Source organism: Buteo buteo, chromosome 12 (assembly GCF_964188355.1).
Source record: "Buteo buteo chromosome 12, bButBut1.hap1.1, whole genome shotgun sequence".
NCBI lineage: Eukaryota > Metazoa > Chordata > Aves > Accipitriformes > Accipitridae > Buteo > Buteo buteo.
The window spans coordinates 12,349,524-12,365,655 of record NC_134182.1 but is presented as its reverse complement, the minus strand read 5'-3'; the positions used below and the strand labels follow the sequence as shown (position 1 = coordinate 12,365,655).

Genomic DNA, 16,132 nt, shown 5'->3' with positions numbered 1-16,132 from the left:
AGTGGGTAAGCCTTGTCTACCAAATACTACTATTAAAAGCCTGTACACACAGCCCAATCTCCTTTCAAACATACAGTCAGTATAGCTTTTTTTTTTTTTTAAACATAGGATGATCTGATTCTTAGAAACAAGGCAAAAGAGCCAAGGCCAGCTCCTACCGGGGAGTGTAAATGCTCCTAGGCTCTGGTCTTTCACAGAAAGAGTACATGGCTACAAAAGCTACAGAACACCCTCAGGCTGTTCTTGACAAAGATGGACTTGGCAACTGGAATAGAAATGAAACAGCATCCTTTAAGATTCTAGATATAAGCTACTGCTGTCATTGCTGTAATTAAGAGAAAGGCTGTGACATAAATGGCATCCCCGACATGATATTTATGTAATAATTAATTGTGGGGAACGTCATGTTCCAGTAGGCACAGAAACTATCCCCCCGGGTAAGATGTTGCTTTTGTTTACTGGGGGAGCACAGTACTGGAACAAGAGCACCATGGTTTGCCGTCTGCTCTTGCTCTCAGTACGAGAGAGTAATTCTTTCACAGGGTTCCCCGCAAAGCGAGGTTAAGCAACGTCGCAGGCTCCCTTGCTGATGCCAAATAACGGAAAACCGACGGCATCGCACAAAGAAACCTCTCTCTGTTTCAAGAGCTATAAATTCAACCGGAGCTGTTGACTCCCGTGACTCAGAGGCGTCACTACCCGCAGAAATCAGCGCCCCAGCCGCGGCTCGGCTCGGCTCCACGCCCCGCGGGGCGGGCAGGGCAGGGCCGGGCCGGCCCGGGCCGTACCGGGCCCGGGCTCTCCGCCCGCCCGCCCTGCCTCCCCTCAGCCGGGGCGGTGAACGGCCCCGCTCCCACCCAGCCGGGCTCCTCCCGGGGCGCGGGTTCCTCACCTCTGCCCACCGGCCCGGCCCGAGCCCTGCGGCCGGGGGATGAGGAGAGCCCCGGCCGGGGAGGGCGAAGCCCCCTCCGCCCCGGCGGGAGCCCCGGCCCGGCCCAGCCCGGCGCCTCAAGGAGCCCGGCGCGGTCGCCAGGCAACCGCCGGCCGCGGCCCCCGCTGCTGTAAACACCGCCACGCACGTGACGTGACGCAGCGCGCACAACCCCGACGACGCGGCGGCCCCCGCGCTGCGTTACGTCACCTCCCCCGCGGGGACGGCGGGGCGCCTATAAATAACGCCAGGGCCGGCGCACGCGCACTGCCGGCGCGGGGTCGGGGGAGCGGGGCGCGGGACGGAGCCCAGCGAGGCCGTCACCGCCGACGCGGCCGCGGCCACGCCCGCCGGCCACCGTACTCCCCACCCTCACCTTCTATTTTTATTCCTTTGTTTCAGGTCCCCGCCCCTCCGCCGGCAGCCGCCGCGGGAGGACGGGATGACGCCATCCGCTTCCCGGAACGATGACGCGCGGGGAGCGGAGCGGCGCGGGGGGAGGAGGGGGGGGAAGCCGTTGGAATGCGCGCGGGGCTTCGCTGCCTTAAAGGGGCAGCGTCCCCGGGCCCCGCCCCCGGGCGGGGGGCGGCCCTGACGGACGGGCGCAGCTGGCGGGGGCGGCGGACGCGGGGGGGGGGGTGCGGAGCCACCGCGCTCAGCCCGGCTCCAGCCCCCGGTGCCGCAGCCGCCGCTCCGGCCCCTGCCCAGTCCCTGCCCGGAGCTCTCCCGAGGGGCCGGGCTCGGGCGGCGGGAGCGGAGCCGGCCCCGAGGGGAGCGGGGCGCGGGCGGGTGGCAGGTGCCGAGGCCCGGCCCGGGTGTCGCCCCGCCGAGGGAAGCTCGGCCTGGCGGCGAACGGGACCCCTCCGGGGGGGAGGGTCTCCCCGGCGTGTGTCCCCCGGCCGGCGGTCGGGCCCGAAGCGGCGTGGGCACCGCGCGGGGTCTTCCTCCGCCCCGGCCCTCCCGGGCAGTTCGGCGGAGGCGGCCGCGACCGGCCGGGCCTGCGGCGGCTGGGGTTTGGGATGGAGCGGTTCTCTTCACCGCCGGTTAGCGGCTGGTGCGGCGGAGCGGCTCCCCGAGGGCGGCCGGGGCCTGGCGGGGACCCGCGGGAGAGGAACGCCCGGTCCTGGCCCAGAGCAGCAGCAGCGTGGCATGGACAGCGCCTGCCTGCCTCTGGGGGGCAAGCCACAGATACACATCGTTAATAAAACGACGCTAATTCACAAAGGAAGAAGTCCTGGCTGCGTTTTCTGCATGTTTCTAACTGAAACACAGAAGCATCGGACGCCACAATAAAGGTTTTCTGACAATACGTTAAGCGTGAGCGTGTTTGACGTAAGAAAACACAGCTTTAACTCGGCCGGGAGCTGAGGGCTTGTCCATAGTAGGTTATCCCTGGACCGGGGATGTGCTCCGAAATAAAGCCCCTCACTCAGTATAAGGTCGAGATGATGCTGTGGCATCATATTTAGATCATGGCTCGTAGGGAAATCTAGGGTGTACTTAGTCACCTATGGCATGACCTTATATTCCCACTCAATTTAGTAACAACAGTTGGTTTCTTATGGGGCATGTGAGATTTAATTTATTAACTGAGTTTCTAGGATAAGTGGAGAGGAAAGTCAGAAAAGGCATGAGATGAGAAGTCAGCAGACGAAAGGGAAATGCTCAGAGAGATGGAGCTCCCAGAGAAACGTAAGTCTTGTCTACTAAGCTGCTCAAATGGGACGTTAATGTAAATGCAGTTACTTATCAACAAATATTTTTGATACATTGCCCCGAGTGATTTTTTTTTTCCTGATTTTTAAAATATCTGGTTATGATTCTCATTTCAGCTCTCGCCTTTTGTTCAGTTTTGAGCCTTTTTATTGAATAGCACAGTGGGATCTGTCGGAATACTAAAACTCTTGTGTTCCGAGAGTGATGTTTCAGCCATCTGAACAAAAAAAAAAAAAGCCTCTGTTTACATTTGGATGGTATTATCTTATTCATCAGGCTGGCATGTGGGAATATTGATATATGTTTGAGCATGCAAAATCCTGGTAGGCAAATACCAGAATAACTTGCCTCTGTATATTATCGAAAAAAAAATGCTGCGGCTTAGCCTTGAGATAGCCAGTGTGTCACAGATGCATGTTGCCATATCTTTTAACTCTGGAACGAATTCTGCTCTTACTGTCCTTTCGACCGCTTTAAGTTAGGACAAGATACATTACAAGAACTTTTAGCTTGCTGAAGAGCTTCCGCCTTTTTGCATTATGGTCCAAAAGTGAGCTAAAAGGGTGTTGGCTGTTTTTCCTAAATGATCACTTGCATTAACTAAACCAAGAAAGAGGTAGAATTAATAAAACATCGGAGATGATTGACTCTGAAATGTAATCTAATTAAGATGTCAATTTAAATAAATCACTTACTGCTGTTGGAACTAAATAATGAATGTCAAAAGCTGTTCATGTGCAAAAGATATCTGTGAAGTTTTCCTGTGAAAGTCATTCTTTAAAAATTCAGCGTTTTTCATTCTTGCTCTTATAAATAATCAGGCAGGCTATTCTCCTACCAATTTTATGTTTCGGTGAATCTGAATTTGATTGTCACGCAAGCTTCCTTATGAGTCATTATCATAATTTCACATCACTCATTAAATGAAAGTTGTTTTTCACCCTAAATCCCCTAACCTACTTCTATTATGCCAGCAGGAGCATTCAGAAACTGGCACTAAGGTGCAGCTCTGATACAAGTTTTCTGTTTCCCTCTGACTCATTTGACATTAACATAATTATGTTACAGGAGTCAAAGTGATTTTCCAACTATGAGTAATGCACAATACTAGAGCGAATGTTTACAAGACACCGAGGCATATCAGCTAGCTGAAGTAACCAGCTGCTGATAACAGCTGAAGTAAGTTGGGGAATTAAAAAAGTCTTATAATACAATTATCCTTCTTTGGCACTCGGTGTCATGTACGGCTGTGAGGTAGGTCGTGTGCTCTGCGAGGAAGGATCCAGAAGCAGCACTGTGCTGTAACGGGGAGAAGACTGAGCCCGTGGGTAGATCGCACAAGAAGTCTTCATAGTTTTCTTCCCACTTGCATATTTATGGCAAAGTTGTGCTCAAATGAGAGCAGTGATCTTTTCAAGAAGCGGCTGTATTTACCAGAGTTCATTTCAAAATGCAAGTGACACACATCCTCTCAGCCAGGAACACAAGATCAAAATGAAACAACAACAAAAAAAATATGAGGTCATCTCGCAAATATTTTGAACCCTGCGTATGTGAATAACACAAAAGAAGAAAACTGATAAGGATAAGGCAAAATTGAGTGCTGTTACCACAATGAAATATCTTTTCTCTGTAATAAAAATATCTATCTGCAGGCTAGTGATAATGGTACAAAGAAGAGTTATGTTCTGAATAAATAGCAGAAAAGGTAACTACAAAGTGTATAAGCCATAAGAAAAACCTATAAAAATAAAACAAAATGTTAGTGGTGATGACTTGTTTCAAGTGTTCTGCGAATTTTTTAGAAATTACTGACTTCTCAGGATTTTTTTAAGTAGTTTGAGAAATAAGGTAATTTTTTCTGACTTTTTTTTGTTGTTTACAAGTGGCTTTTGAATGGGGCACTTTCTGTTTAGAATTTTGTCAACTTTGGCTGGATATCCTTCTGATGAGGCCTTATTCAGTAATGCGCTGCGCACCCAGAACATCACTGGTTTCGTAAGAGCTGAGGACACTTCAGTTTCTCCTACGATTAGCCTGTGAAGGTAGAAATCTAATTTTGAAATACCAACACAAACTAACTACAATTTGCTAGGGTACTATAACTGAAAATAACCAGTTAACGACTTTCCTATAAAGTACAACAGTAATACAAGTGGGAAAGAGGGTCAAATGCAGAAAATATGTGCTGATAGCAGAACTGTTAGCAGAAAGCATGTTTTCCAGGAGACATATTCAAAGAATTCAGAAAAAAATTCCACGTCACACCCCGTTCTTTATTTCACAAGAAAATCTGCTGAGGCCAGACACTTGGCATGCTCAAATTATCATCACTGGCTCTCAGAGCTGGATGAGGACCAGAACTGGTAAAAAAGTTGTTTGTGGCTGAGGAAGGCTGGAGGGGGAAAGGTTTGCCATGGTACCTTGCGTTGACAACACTCCTCATTTGACAGGAGAGTCAAGGCTTGGAGGTTTTCTATTTTCTCTGCTATGGTTTTCATGCTGCACGACCACAGGCAAACAAACTCTAGACCTGTTTCCTTCAGTTTGCCCACCTCTTACTTAGTAGGAGATGTAATGTACCTGCTGTGCGGAGATGGCTTTGGATGGCAACTGCTACTACAACAACCAGCATGAAAGTATATAACACGTGTTGATAAAATCACCCAGCAGAACCCAAACCGAACATAAACAGAACAATTGAAGCCCCATCAACAGAAATTAACTTCCATAGCACAACTTAGCAGTCTTAAATTTAATCTGATTTGCTATAAGCTCATCCAAGACTGCAGTTTTATAACTACAAATATCCACTTCCGTAGCATGCTGTGCCGCTGGGTTTACATCTATTTTCACTGTTTTTAATCGCCAATATTGCTAACTACCAAAGCTCAACTCTCGGCTCAGGTTGCTAAAATGTACTCTATTACCAGAGCAGTTTCTTGTACTACAGGTGTATATTGTGTTATTCCTTATAGCAATACATAACAGGGGATGTTTGTAAAATAGTTCTGCTCATCTCCATACCTACCTGGAGTCTGCTAATGAAACGGTCTTGAAAGCAGTACCTCTGCAATCCTCTGCATTTTCACCTCCTGCTTACCCACTTGACTCGCAAGGAATTTTCTTCTTACAGTGATTTTCAGGGCAGCTGCACACTGTGCCCCGACCCCCTTTTTCCTTCTTGGAGGAACTACCATTTATTTGTAACTTTTATTTAGCATTCTGCGGTGACATACAACCTGTGCAAATTCCAAGTATTTAACCTTTGTTCCTTGCCGAAGCTTTGCAAATTAACTTAAAATAGCAGAGTGAAATAGGCACCGAGGGGTGTTTGCTGGAAGTAACTGATAAAATCTTGCAGAGTACTGCTTGCCCTTACTGGTTGGTTGGGTTTTGTTGTTGTTAGCTTGTTTTTCAAGCTGAGCTCCCAAAACAAAATGTTCACATACAATTATTCAGTGTAGAAAATCATTATGATTTTAGAAACCATATAAAGATAAACAGATCCGTCAAGATTTAGCTTATTTTCTGAATTAGAGAAAAGTTGGCTGATACTAATTTTTTGAGTTTTCAGAGTATATATATGTTGTAACAAGACTCCATGTTTCTATAATAAAAATAGCTATCTTGGTGATAATTGATAACATGTAACTCTGAATTAGCAGCAGAAAACAGAATTGGGAGTGCATGCCCATGCCAACAGCAATGAAAATAATTTCATCCCATTCCTTACCTGGATGAGGCCGAAGTGCCGTTGTCTTCCCTCGGTCTGGATGGAGCAGCAGGGGCTGCTGCCGTATCCCACCGCAGGACAGGCACGAGACCGCAAGCAACCTCCTCCACGGCTGCCAAGGGATTTGGGAGCGTGGAAGTTAATGTCAGACCACCACCACCGTAAAGGCGAGCACACCTGCCAGCAACATGAGCTCTGTTAGGGAAATACTCAGGGAAACCCTCAGATGAATGGCAAATGTTGCTGTTTGGGGTGGCAACGGCTCCCCAGCACATGCTTATGGCCTGAGAAGGGCTGAGTTAGCGTGAAGACAGACGGGCAGCTTCAGCATGGGGCGACCCGGACTCTTCACATCTGTGGGCTGGAAAGAGCAGAGCTGGTCGGGGAGGGCTTCTGGCTTTTCCCCACGGGGCAGCATGGGGAGGTTAAATGCCTCCGTGGAGAGACGTGCTCTGCAGGGAACTCACCAAAAACCACAAATACTGAAGCTGGGACTTTGTTCTGCTAAGTGAGGGGAAGCTCCTGCACCCGAGGAGATGTTGCCAGAAAACAGAGTTTTTTCCAAATTTTTCCTTGCTCAGTAGACCTCTCTCTAAGGGTTTCTTCCAGAAGATTGTGTGTCAGGTCCCCCATATGACTCTTAGTACTTTTTAGAAATATTATCTGTTGTAATAGATATATTTAGAAATATTATATATTCTAATATATATATAAATAAGTTACAATATTTGTTAGATACAGATGCATTTTTATAATTTGTTTCATAGAATGACTTCTCTTAGAAAACTGAATTTGGCAAGGTATTAACACTGAAAAACTAGACATTAGATTTTGTGCTATATTAAAGCCTGGTCCTGCTAACACCTATGCATGTGCTTAAATTTAAATGGATGAGTAGTACTGGACTCATTGGGATTACGTGCACGATTAAAATTAAGCATGCGTGAAAGTGTTTCAGAGTTAGGATTTCCAAATTCTTTCGCTTGTTTGGAGTAAAAAAAAAACCTAGTAACCACTCGTTCATGTAATAAAATGGCAGTGGTGTTTATGTTAAGGGACTTACTGTCTTTTGATAGGCAAAGTATCTTATAAAACAAGTTTATATCAAACTTAACAAAATGAAACACTCCAATGCTGTGATTACCTGCCCGAGTGGCTGTATTTTCTAGTAGGAAAGAGAAATACTTACTTTAACATCTTCAGTAGCAGCTGGGATGAATATGGTTGTTTTAGAATAAGGTGGCATGTTTCAAAGAAGAGATGAACTTTTTTTTAGTGTGTTCATTTCATTTTTCTACCAACACGAGTTTGATGTTTCCAGAAAAATTCAAAACTAAGCAGTATTTTACTTTGGGATGGAAATATGCTTTTTGTTTACAAGGTGTACTGAACTTTGCTAAATCATTCATAAAAATGTTCACACGATAGTTCTGTCACATTCCAAGTTCAAATTAGATGGTTATGGAGGCGTTGAGACTTTCTCCCATCTAAACATTTTCCCACTGCTTTCTAAAAGAGAGTTGACCCTGGTGGTGGTGCACTTGGATCATTGCAGGAGAAACAAAGCGGTTTCTCACGCCTTGTTAATAATTGCTGTCCTTACCATGTATTGTAAACTTACTGAAGAGGCTCAGGAGCCAACGGAGTTCCCATAAAACCTCAGCCACCCAAAATCTAGGCACAGCAATACCTGACTTCTAGGTCCCCCGTCTTACATGTTTCGATCCTCAGCTGGAAGACTTCAGCCCCTCCAAGTGGCTCCCACATCAGCCACCAAGCTGTGCAGGGAGCAGCTCAGCCTCCCCAGTGGGAGATGGGGGACTGCTTGCCCCTCAGGCTGTAGGGAGGCACCTCTCTCCTCTCGAGAGCCACAAACCTGAGATCTCTGCCTGTGCTTTGGTCCCTTATTTTTCATTTAGCAAGGCATCACTCCTTTCTTGCAAATGCTGGTGGAAGGATGAGGTAGTGCTGCTTTAAGCATTCAGTAGGCATATGTAAGAGCTGGGTTCAGTTCCGCTGACTGCCTAAAGAGGTTTAATCTTGTATTTCTTTTGATCTGGGAGGTTGCCTGAGCTATCAGGCTAAAGATGGGGAGAGGAGCACCCTCCAGGCTCCTTGCTGAGGCCATGCAGAATATAAAGAGAGGACAGCTGGCTCAGGAAGAGAGCCTGTTTCTGGTCCTCGCTCCCAGGGCTGCTCGAAGATTTTACACAAACGGTTTTTTTAGAGCAGAAATGGAGCCCTCTTCTCACTTCTTTGAAGTAAGTGCCCTAAAAGGCACCTGAAAGAAAGGCACAACGACCCTGTGCAGGCACTCACTCCCACTGCATAGGATAGGCATGATCAGAAAGCACATACCCTGGAGGATCTAGGGGAAGATTTAGCATCAGGAACCCACTGGACGTAGTCCTGAGGAAGGCCCCTAGCTGGGTAGCAGATGTATTTGAGCACCCATGCAGAAATGAAACTTTGAGGTGCATGGGAACGTGAAGGGTGCTGACTGCAGCACATACAGGTGCCAGGGTTTTCTCTAAACCCTGGGCAAGGGTTTTCTCTAAAGGATCTTGGGATTTGCTTGCTTTAGGTTACTACAGCTTGTCCACTCTAAAGCTGCCATCCTAATCCATCACAGGAGAGTTTGAAAAGGGGGAGGATCCAGATCTCCTGCAGCCGACGGCTGTGGTTAAGGTTCTGCACGCCATCTTTGTCCCGGACAGCTCTCAGAAGAAGCTCACAGAAAGGATATTACCAGTTTAAAACAAACAAACTATAAATATTCCAGTAAAAGGAAGGGATGCATACCGGGTGAACTTTAAGATGTGCTCCAAAAATATGTTGCTGACCTCCCACTTGACATAATCTGTTTCCCTATTAAACTGTAATATAATTAGGGCCTGCTCTAACCCTGCTGCTGGTTTAATGCTTACATCAATGGAAATGTGGCCTCGCAGACTGCAGTGAGAATAAGGTATACATGTAAAGTCTAAAATAATCAATGCCGTATTAGAAGGAAGGATAGCCAAGAGAGAACACTTACCCCTCCTACCTTGCAAGATATTTAGGTGTCTTATCACATAAGTGTAAATGGATGTTAGGCCAAAGGTCTTTGAGAACTTGGACTCAAAGCTCAACTCTCTTTTCATTAGTGCAAATGATGTGCGGCTGAACTGGGGTCCGTGAAGTCACACAGGGAAGTGAAAGGAGAACTGGGACCAAAATGAACTGAGATCAAGAGTTGAGGGCAAAGGTTCTTGTATCAAGCAAAGAGGGGATTTGGAAAACAGGTGATGACTATGCTGGTAGGCGATCATGGTGCTAACAGTCACCATGATGATAATAGTTGGTGACTTACTTAGTGCGTTTCATCTCATCTCCTGTGGCCACTAAATTTCACCCAATAACCCTTCTGTTGAGCTCTGGGAGATATGCAGCAGGTGCCGTGAGAGACCAGGACAGGTCTTGGACTAGGGTAATAGAAGGGTGATTATAACTCCCACCACCACCCCAGGTTTTGTGAGCAGTTCATTTAGGGCAGGCACATTCACAGGTAAGTAAGATTCAATGAACGGATTACGTCAGGAAGCCAATGGATGCTGAAGCTCCCTTGTTATGCAGTTTACAGGAATGAGTTTAGAGAGGAGGCCCATGGCTCTGTCCTAGCAATATGCTGTGGTAGGAACACCCATGATGGGCGAGAAGCTGCATGAGTGTGCTGGTGACCTCCTGAGGAGCCAGGCTGCGGCCAGGAATGCTGCTTTTACAACACCTCTTGTAAAAATATGTACAATGGGCATTTTAAAAAGGGAAAAGGGTAGTGTTTAAACATATTTTCAAGTTAGTGATGAAACCTACAAATGCTTAGACATCTGCATGGATATTTTAAGGATACAGAGCATTTGTGGAAAAAGGAATTTAATATTATATTATATTTTATTATTTTTTATAAAAATTATAGTGACCTTTAATAATTGTAAACCAGACCCCAACAACTTGAGTACATGTTTAATCCCCACACTCTGCAAAGAAAACAGTGTGCATATCACACTTGCTGTGAGAGCCTTTTTTCGCTGCAAGCACTCTCAGCCTAACACATGGATGATTTACAGCCTGAGTTCAAGAGACTGTACTGACCGGTATGGAAATTGTTGAGAAAACTTTGGAGCCTAAACACCCACTTTTGCACAAAGCACAAATCACCTGTAAAAAAAAAAGACCTGCTGAGTTTAAATGTTGCCTGCTAGGTTGCATATTCTCTCTGCTTTATACAGGTGCTTTGAACACAAAATAAATCAACAAAAAATGTCAAGCTAAACCATCCCAAGCCAAATCCTTGGGTGATGAAATGAAAGCACTTATGCCAATTTATATCTGTGGGGAGTTCATGGCTTATTTTGGGTAGTTTCTGCTCCAGCCACAAAGCTGAGCATTTATCTGACTGGTTAAAAAGTGAAGTAATATATAAATGGTACTAACAGATACAGCCTCACTAAAGCCAGGAAGCATAACATTGAGACTAATTTATGGTTTCCAAACAAGTTGTAGGACTGATCCTGCAATCCCAACTTGAGCAAAACTCCTTCTGAAGCACTGGGCACGGCTATAAATTCAAATGGAGTGCCAGGCTGGGCTGGGGGCTGCCTGATACCCTGCTGTGCCACAACACAGATGTCATTTGGAAGCAGACTTAACTAAACATTTCATAAATTTTCTGATAACAATGGGGAACTTCTTGGCTTATGCAAAGGCAAGAAATACTTCTGCATTAGCAAGGAAACTACCTTCCCCTCCAGAAAATGACAGGCATCTGTCTCTTTAAAATGGAATGGTAAAGCACATTTTACTTTGATCTGCTTTCATTTATAGGAAAAAATGATAACTTTAAATAGACTTGAACTACACTTTCCCTTTATGGGAAACTGAGCCCTTAAAAATGGTAAATCCCTCCCTTAATGTGGAGCAATACAGTATTGAATTCCTGTACAGAGCACCATGAAGTCACAGTGAAATCTGCTGAATACTCCTAACAGCCCTTTACAGGAGTATTTTATTTTTATATCTTTCCTTTCTCTCTCATGCTGACTGATGGCTGATTGCATGTCACAGTCTCTTTTCTGTATATAAGGGGTGAATAGTATCTTCAGTTAACAAGGTCCTTGCAGTTTTAAAGTACAGTGTATGTTTATGTGTGAAGTACCGCTAAAAATCCTTCAATATTTATCTGCAAAAGCAAGCAGACTCTTGAAATGATAATCAGCAATTCTGGAGCAGCAGTCCTCTCTCATTATGTGTACAGCCCTGCAAAATTAATTGGGGCTGACCTTGCACTGAACTTGACAGGAGTGGTATCTAAGGAGAAACTCCCACATTGGTTCTTAAATGTCTTGATAAGTCCTGACAATAAGAGAGTGCCTACTCTAACTAGCTCCATCTGTAGCTGTTGAAGATTGCTTTCACAGGACAGCTTTCTGTCTCTAGAAACAACCACCAAAGTGCCCTCTTCTGCACTAACCAATATTCTGCTTCCCCTAACTGATTCCCTCTGGTCGGCAGGATTTCCTCTGGTTTTCCTGGTGCTTGAAGCTGTAGCATAAGCAAGATCTTACATATGCTTGTACAAATTATGATTTGATTAGTCCCAGGAAGCAGTGCCAAAAAAATATAGGGAAGTTATAAGGTATAGACTTGCTAGTTTAGAAGGATACCTAACTTAGAAAATCATCCATTTCATCTTGTTTCTTTAGAGTAGTTTAATAACTCCATCATATTTCTAAGTCTGCTTTACTCTTACATCTGCTCGTACGCTGTGAAGAGTCTGAGATGGTCCTGTAGAACATGGGACAAAATAACCCATTAATAACAAATAGCAATTCATACAAAACTGATCAGAATCAACCAACCAAAAAGTCTTTTTGTCCTGCAGCTGCCCTGATGAAGTTTCTTGCTTCTCTCCTCTTTTTATTTAGCTTGCAAAATCTCTTTATATACAACAGCTCTCCTACCTCCCAGTTCTGGTTGTTGCAGTCCCCAGGGCCTTGGGTCCAGTCCTATTTCTACTTTTACTACTATTTCTTATTTGCAACATTTGGAGTTTGATTTTTTTCTAGTAAAGCAGAGCTGATCCTTTTTTCTTCTTTATGTTTTACATTTTCACAAAGTATAACAGTAATAATGCCTGATGGAAAAGGCTTTTCCTGTCAGTAAATGACAAGCTGAGCACAGATATGGGGATGAAAACACTTCCAACTGATCGTTAAACTCCCAGAAAATGCTTTTCTGACCAGTCATCATTGCTTATACACGACACACATTAGCTATTCCTGCTGCTGCAAGGAGACTCACTTCAGAGTGGAAAGCTTCCAAGAACGCTTCAGCCGGCAAAGCCTATGGCCTCAAATGCACGGGAGTTCATCTGGGCATGTGGGATGGTGCGTGCAAACGGCCAGATATTAATCCTGTGCATTCCTAGTTCAGTGCAGGAAATGTTTACCTCTGAACAACCTTCTGAAAAAGCAGGCTTGAATGATTCGATAAGTCACAAACATTAGAATTAGAGTGAAAAAGAATAATAAAAAGACAATTTACCTTAGAGGTGGTTATAAGATATAGTGTAACTTATTTTTTACTAACTAGACACTCCTCTAACATCCACTATTAATGCAGACTTTAGCGTTAAGAGGTGGACAAAACACTCTGCTTGTGTTCTCTATGTCAAACTTTGCTTTTGTGCTCTAGGTCTCTTTAAAGTTCTTAGGTTTTGGTTTATTTTAATAATTCAGCATCTACTTGAATTCTAAACCTTTGTCATTTTAGAAAAATAACAGTAATTACTGTACTTCAAAGGTCTCTAATAAATTAATTGATCAGCCCATACATATAAGAAAACTGCCAAAATAAGGACCTTGACAAAAGACCACAATATCATACCTTGTCAGGTGCTTTCATCCCAAATGTGTTAGAAGAAATATAATTCCACAGGAATAAGTTACAATATTTATAAAGGCTATTTTAGGTCTTCATTAACAGCAAGTCTTAAGTTAGACAAGGCTTTTGGACAGGGCCTGTTCAGCCACATATTTAATAGCTGTGCTGAATCTGAGCTTCTATTTGACAGTTGACAGATTGTCATCCCTTTTAGAGCTCAATATAAAACTCTTGCGTGTAACACCCAGAATCCCTACTGGGGCTGCTAAATACTACTGTGACAGACACATTGAATAGTAAGAATAGATAATAATGCATCTAGAGAGCATCCAGCAACAAAAGGCCCAGGTCTGATGGCCCATTAGAGTGCTAATTAAAATTAGACATAAAAATAAAGTACCCCAGCCTTATCCGTGATTTCCATTTGGGAATCTCAGCTACTTCACCCTAGAATGTAAAATACTGTTACCCTTTTCAACAGACTGGGAAACAGAACCAAAGGAAGACCATCAGGTTATCCAAAATCACAAAGACGTTGAATAAGGAGCCCTCTGATTTTCTGATTCCCACTCCAGTGAGCAGCACTGTCCTCATCTGCCTCATTAATAATTATTTCCAGTGTAGAAGGACTAAAGCCCAGCTCCACAGAAGGAGGCTGGGCATGGTGAAAATGAACGTCCCCATCTCTCCCACTTTTCATCTAACCTGCAATGCAGGTTACAGTTAAGCATCACTGTGATTGGGGCATTCATGGCCCCAGATGTCCCTTCTAAACTTGGACTAGGGATTGAGCTGGTCTTTTAATAAAACACCATCAGCGAGAGCACTTGGTCTGGAGGGAAAGACCTGAGTTGGGTTCTCACCTCTGGCTGGGAAGGATGAAAATCATGGCCCCTCTGTCTGAGGAGAAATGATCTAACCACAAACTGATCGGCTGTGCTCTTTGGGGAATCTTACTCTAGATAGACTTCTCCTGCTCAACCTGTCCTATCGTGAAGTTATGAGCCAGTTAGACAGTAAACCAGATGGTGCCTGACTTTACAGCCTTGTGGTGAGGATATGCCCTGAACAAGGGGCATCCTGCAGTCCACTTTTCTCTCTCTGTAACCGTTCGGCTTCCAAGAGTCACCAGCAGAAGATGGACCCTACCCCACAGTGGGTGGCGTTCCCCACCAGACTGATGTCACTTGGGAACCCCAGGTGGGTGCAGTGACACCCTGCATCTTCCCCCGTTGCTGAGGTGGCCTTATCGGCAGCCTCCCGTGCCCATAGAGCAGTCAGGATTTGGGCTCAGGGAATGCTTCTGTGACTGCAATTAAGGCAGTCTAATTTTAAAACTGCATGCGGCTCTATTGGTTTCATTTTACTTACACTTTGTTCTTATTATCTGGGCAAGTTACTGTACAGTTAAAGCCAAAAAAATAAACCAGGGAAGATAAGAGGCTGCAAGTTAAGATCATTCATGCGTTCCTTTCATGGCAAGGCACATGTGAAGTAGGTGAGAGGACAAATGATAAGCAGAGTGAAAGCTTCAATGGCAGCCTTGGTTTTGAATCTTCTGTAGATTGCAAATCTGTGTCATACATTGTTGGTATTTGAAATGGTATTTATGTAGAAATCAATGTTTAATAATTAGAAATGTTCATTTGTAATTATTATGGCAAATTGTAATTTACATATTTACCAGGCAGATGGGAAGAGCTGTTTAAAGTATCATTAATGATATCAGGTCCCGGAGTATTCTTTATACATGCACAGTTCCAACTGCGATCAATGGGAACAGGTAATTTTAAAGGGGGTATCCATTTGTGTGCGTGTGTATGTGTGTGTGTATCTGTGTGTAGCAGCATGATGATTTTGTAATGTATCCAAAATATTTGTAACTTATCACAGTAAAAATAGACATATTCTTTCATTCTCTTTCTCTCACCCTCTGTGTTTACCTGGCATACAAACCATAACTTTAGTCCACCTAAGTGAAACATACACCTTCAACAAATAATTTCTAGCATTTCTTTCAAGTAATTTCAAGAGGAGAGTTTTGTATGCTGAGAACTAGTGTGAGTAAACGCTGGTTTTTCATAGCTCCCGGGGGCTAAATTTATCTCTCACTGAAGTCAATGGGAATCTTTCCATTGACTTCAGTAATAGTTGGATCAGGTCTTAGTACATTAATCGGTGATCATTTTTTTACACATAAAGCCATTGATGAAGTTCAGTATGAATCTCTAAGTGCTCTCAAAATCTGGCATGCTTTTTACAAGGTGGAAAGGATGGGGGGGGGGGTGAAAGGGAGGATCTGAGAAGATGGAGCTTTTCTTGCCATTAAATAGATGGGACTATAAAGGCACCATAAAGGAGATATAATTTACACATGCCTGAGGGCAATTAATATATCTGGCCTATCATTATTCTTGTTCAGTGGAATCAGTGAGTTTGCTTTATTCAGTCTAGTTTAAGATGTGATTCTTTCATATGTGAGATCTCTTTTCCTTGTTGGTTACTATCTGGATGCATCTAAAGAGATCTGAAATTGTAATTACAGGTTATTGTGCTTAGCCAGCTTCTATGCTGGTGCACAAAGTCCATCTGATAAAAAAAACACCTTGAAAGGCTTCAGCAGAAGGGAACTAAAGATATACTTGACTGGACCAGCGTCAGGGCTGTCCCTCAGCTAGAGAGGAGGGATGTTTGTATAACTTGCCCCTCCACCCCACACTCCCAAAGCACTGCATATAATAATGACTGACAAGCTTGCAAAACGTTTAATTTAGTAAAGTTCCACTAAAATTCATGGTAATTTTGGGCACTGGAATCTGGGCCTGCAA

General features: G+C 44.4%; 1 protein-coding gene across 1 annotated transcript in view; it reads right to left on the bottom strand.

Annotated features, from left to right (window-relative positions):
• PACC1 (proton activated chloride channel 1) overlaps positions 1-1,067 on the bottom strand; it is a 124,073-nt gene extending 123,006 nt beyond the window's left edge. Inside the window, exon 1 of the mRNA XM_075042710.1 lies at positions 893-1,067. The gene's annotated coding sequence lies outside the window, so the exon portion shown is untranslated. The remainder of the gene's footprint in view (positions 1-892) is intronic.
• Between the last annotated feature and the right edge of the window lie 15,065 nt (positions 1,068-16,132).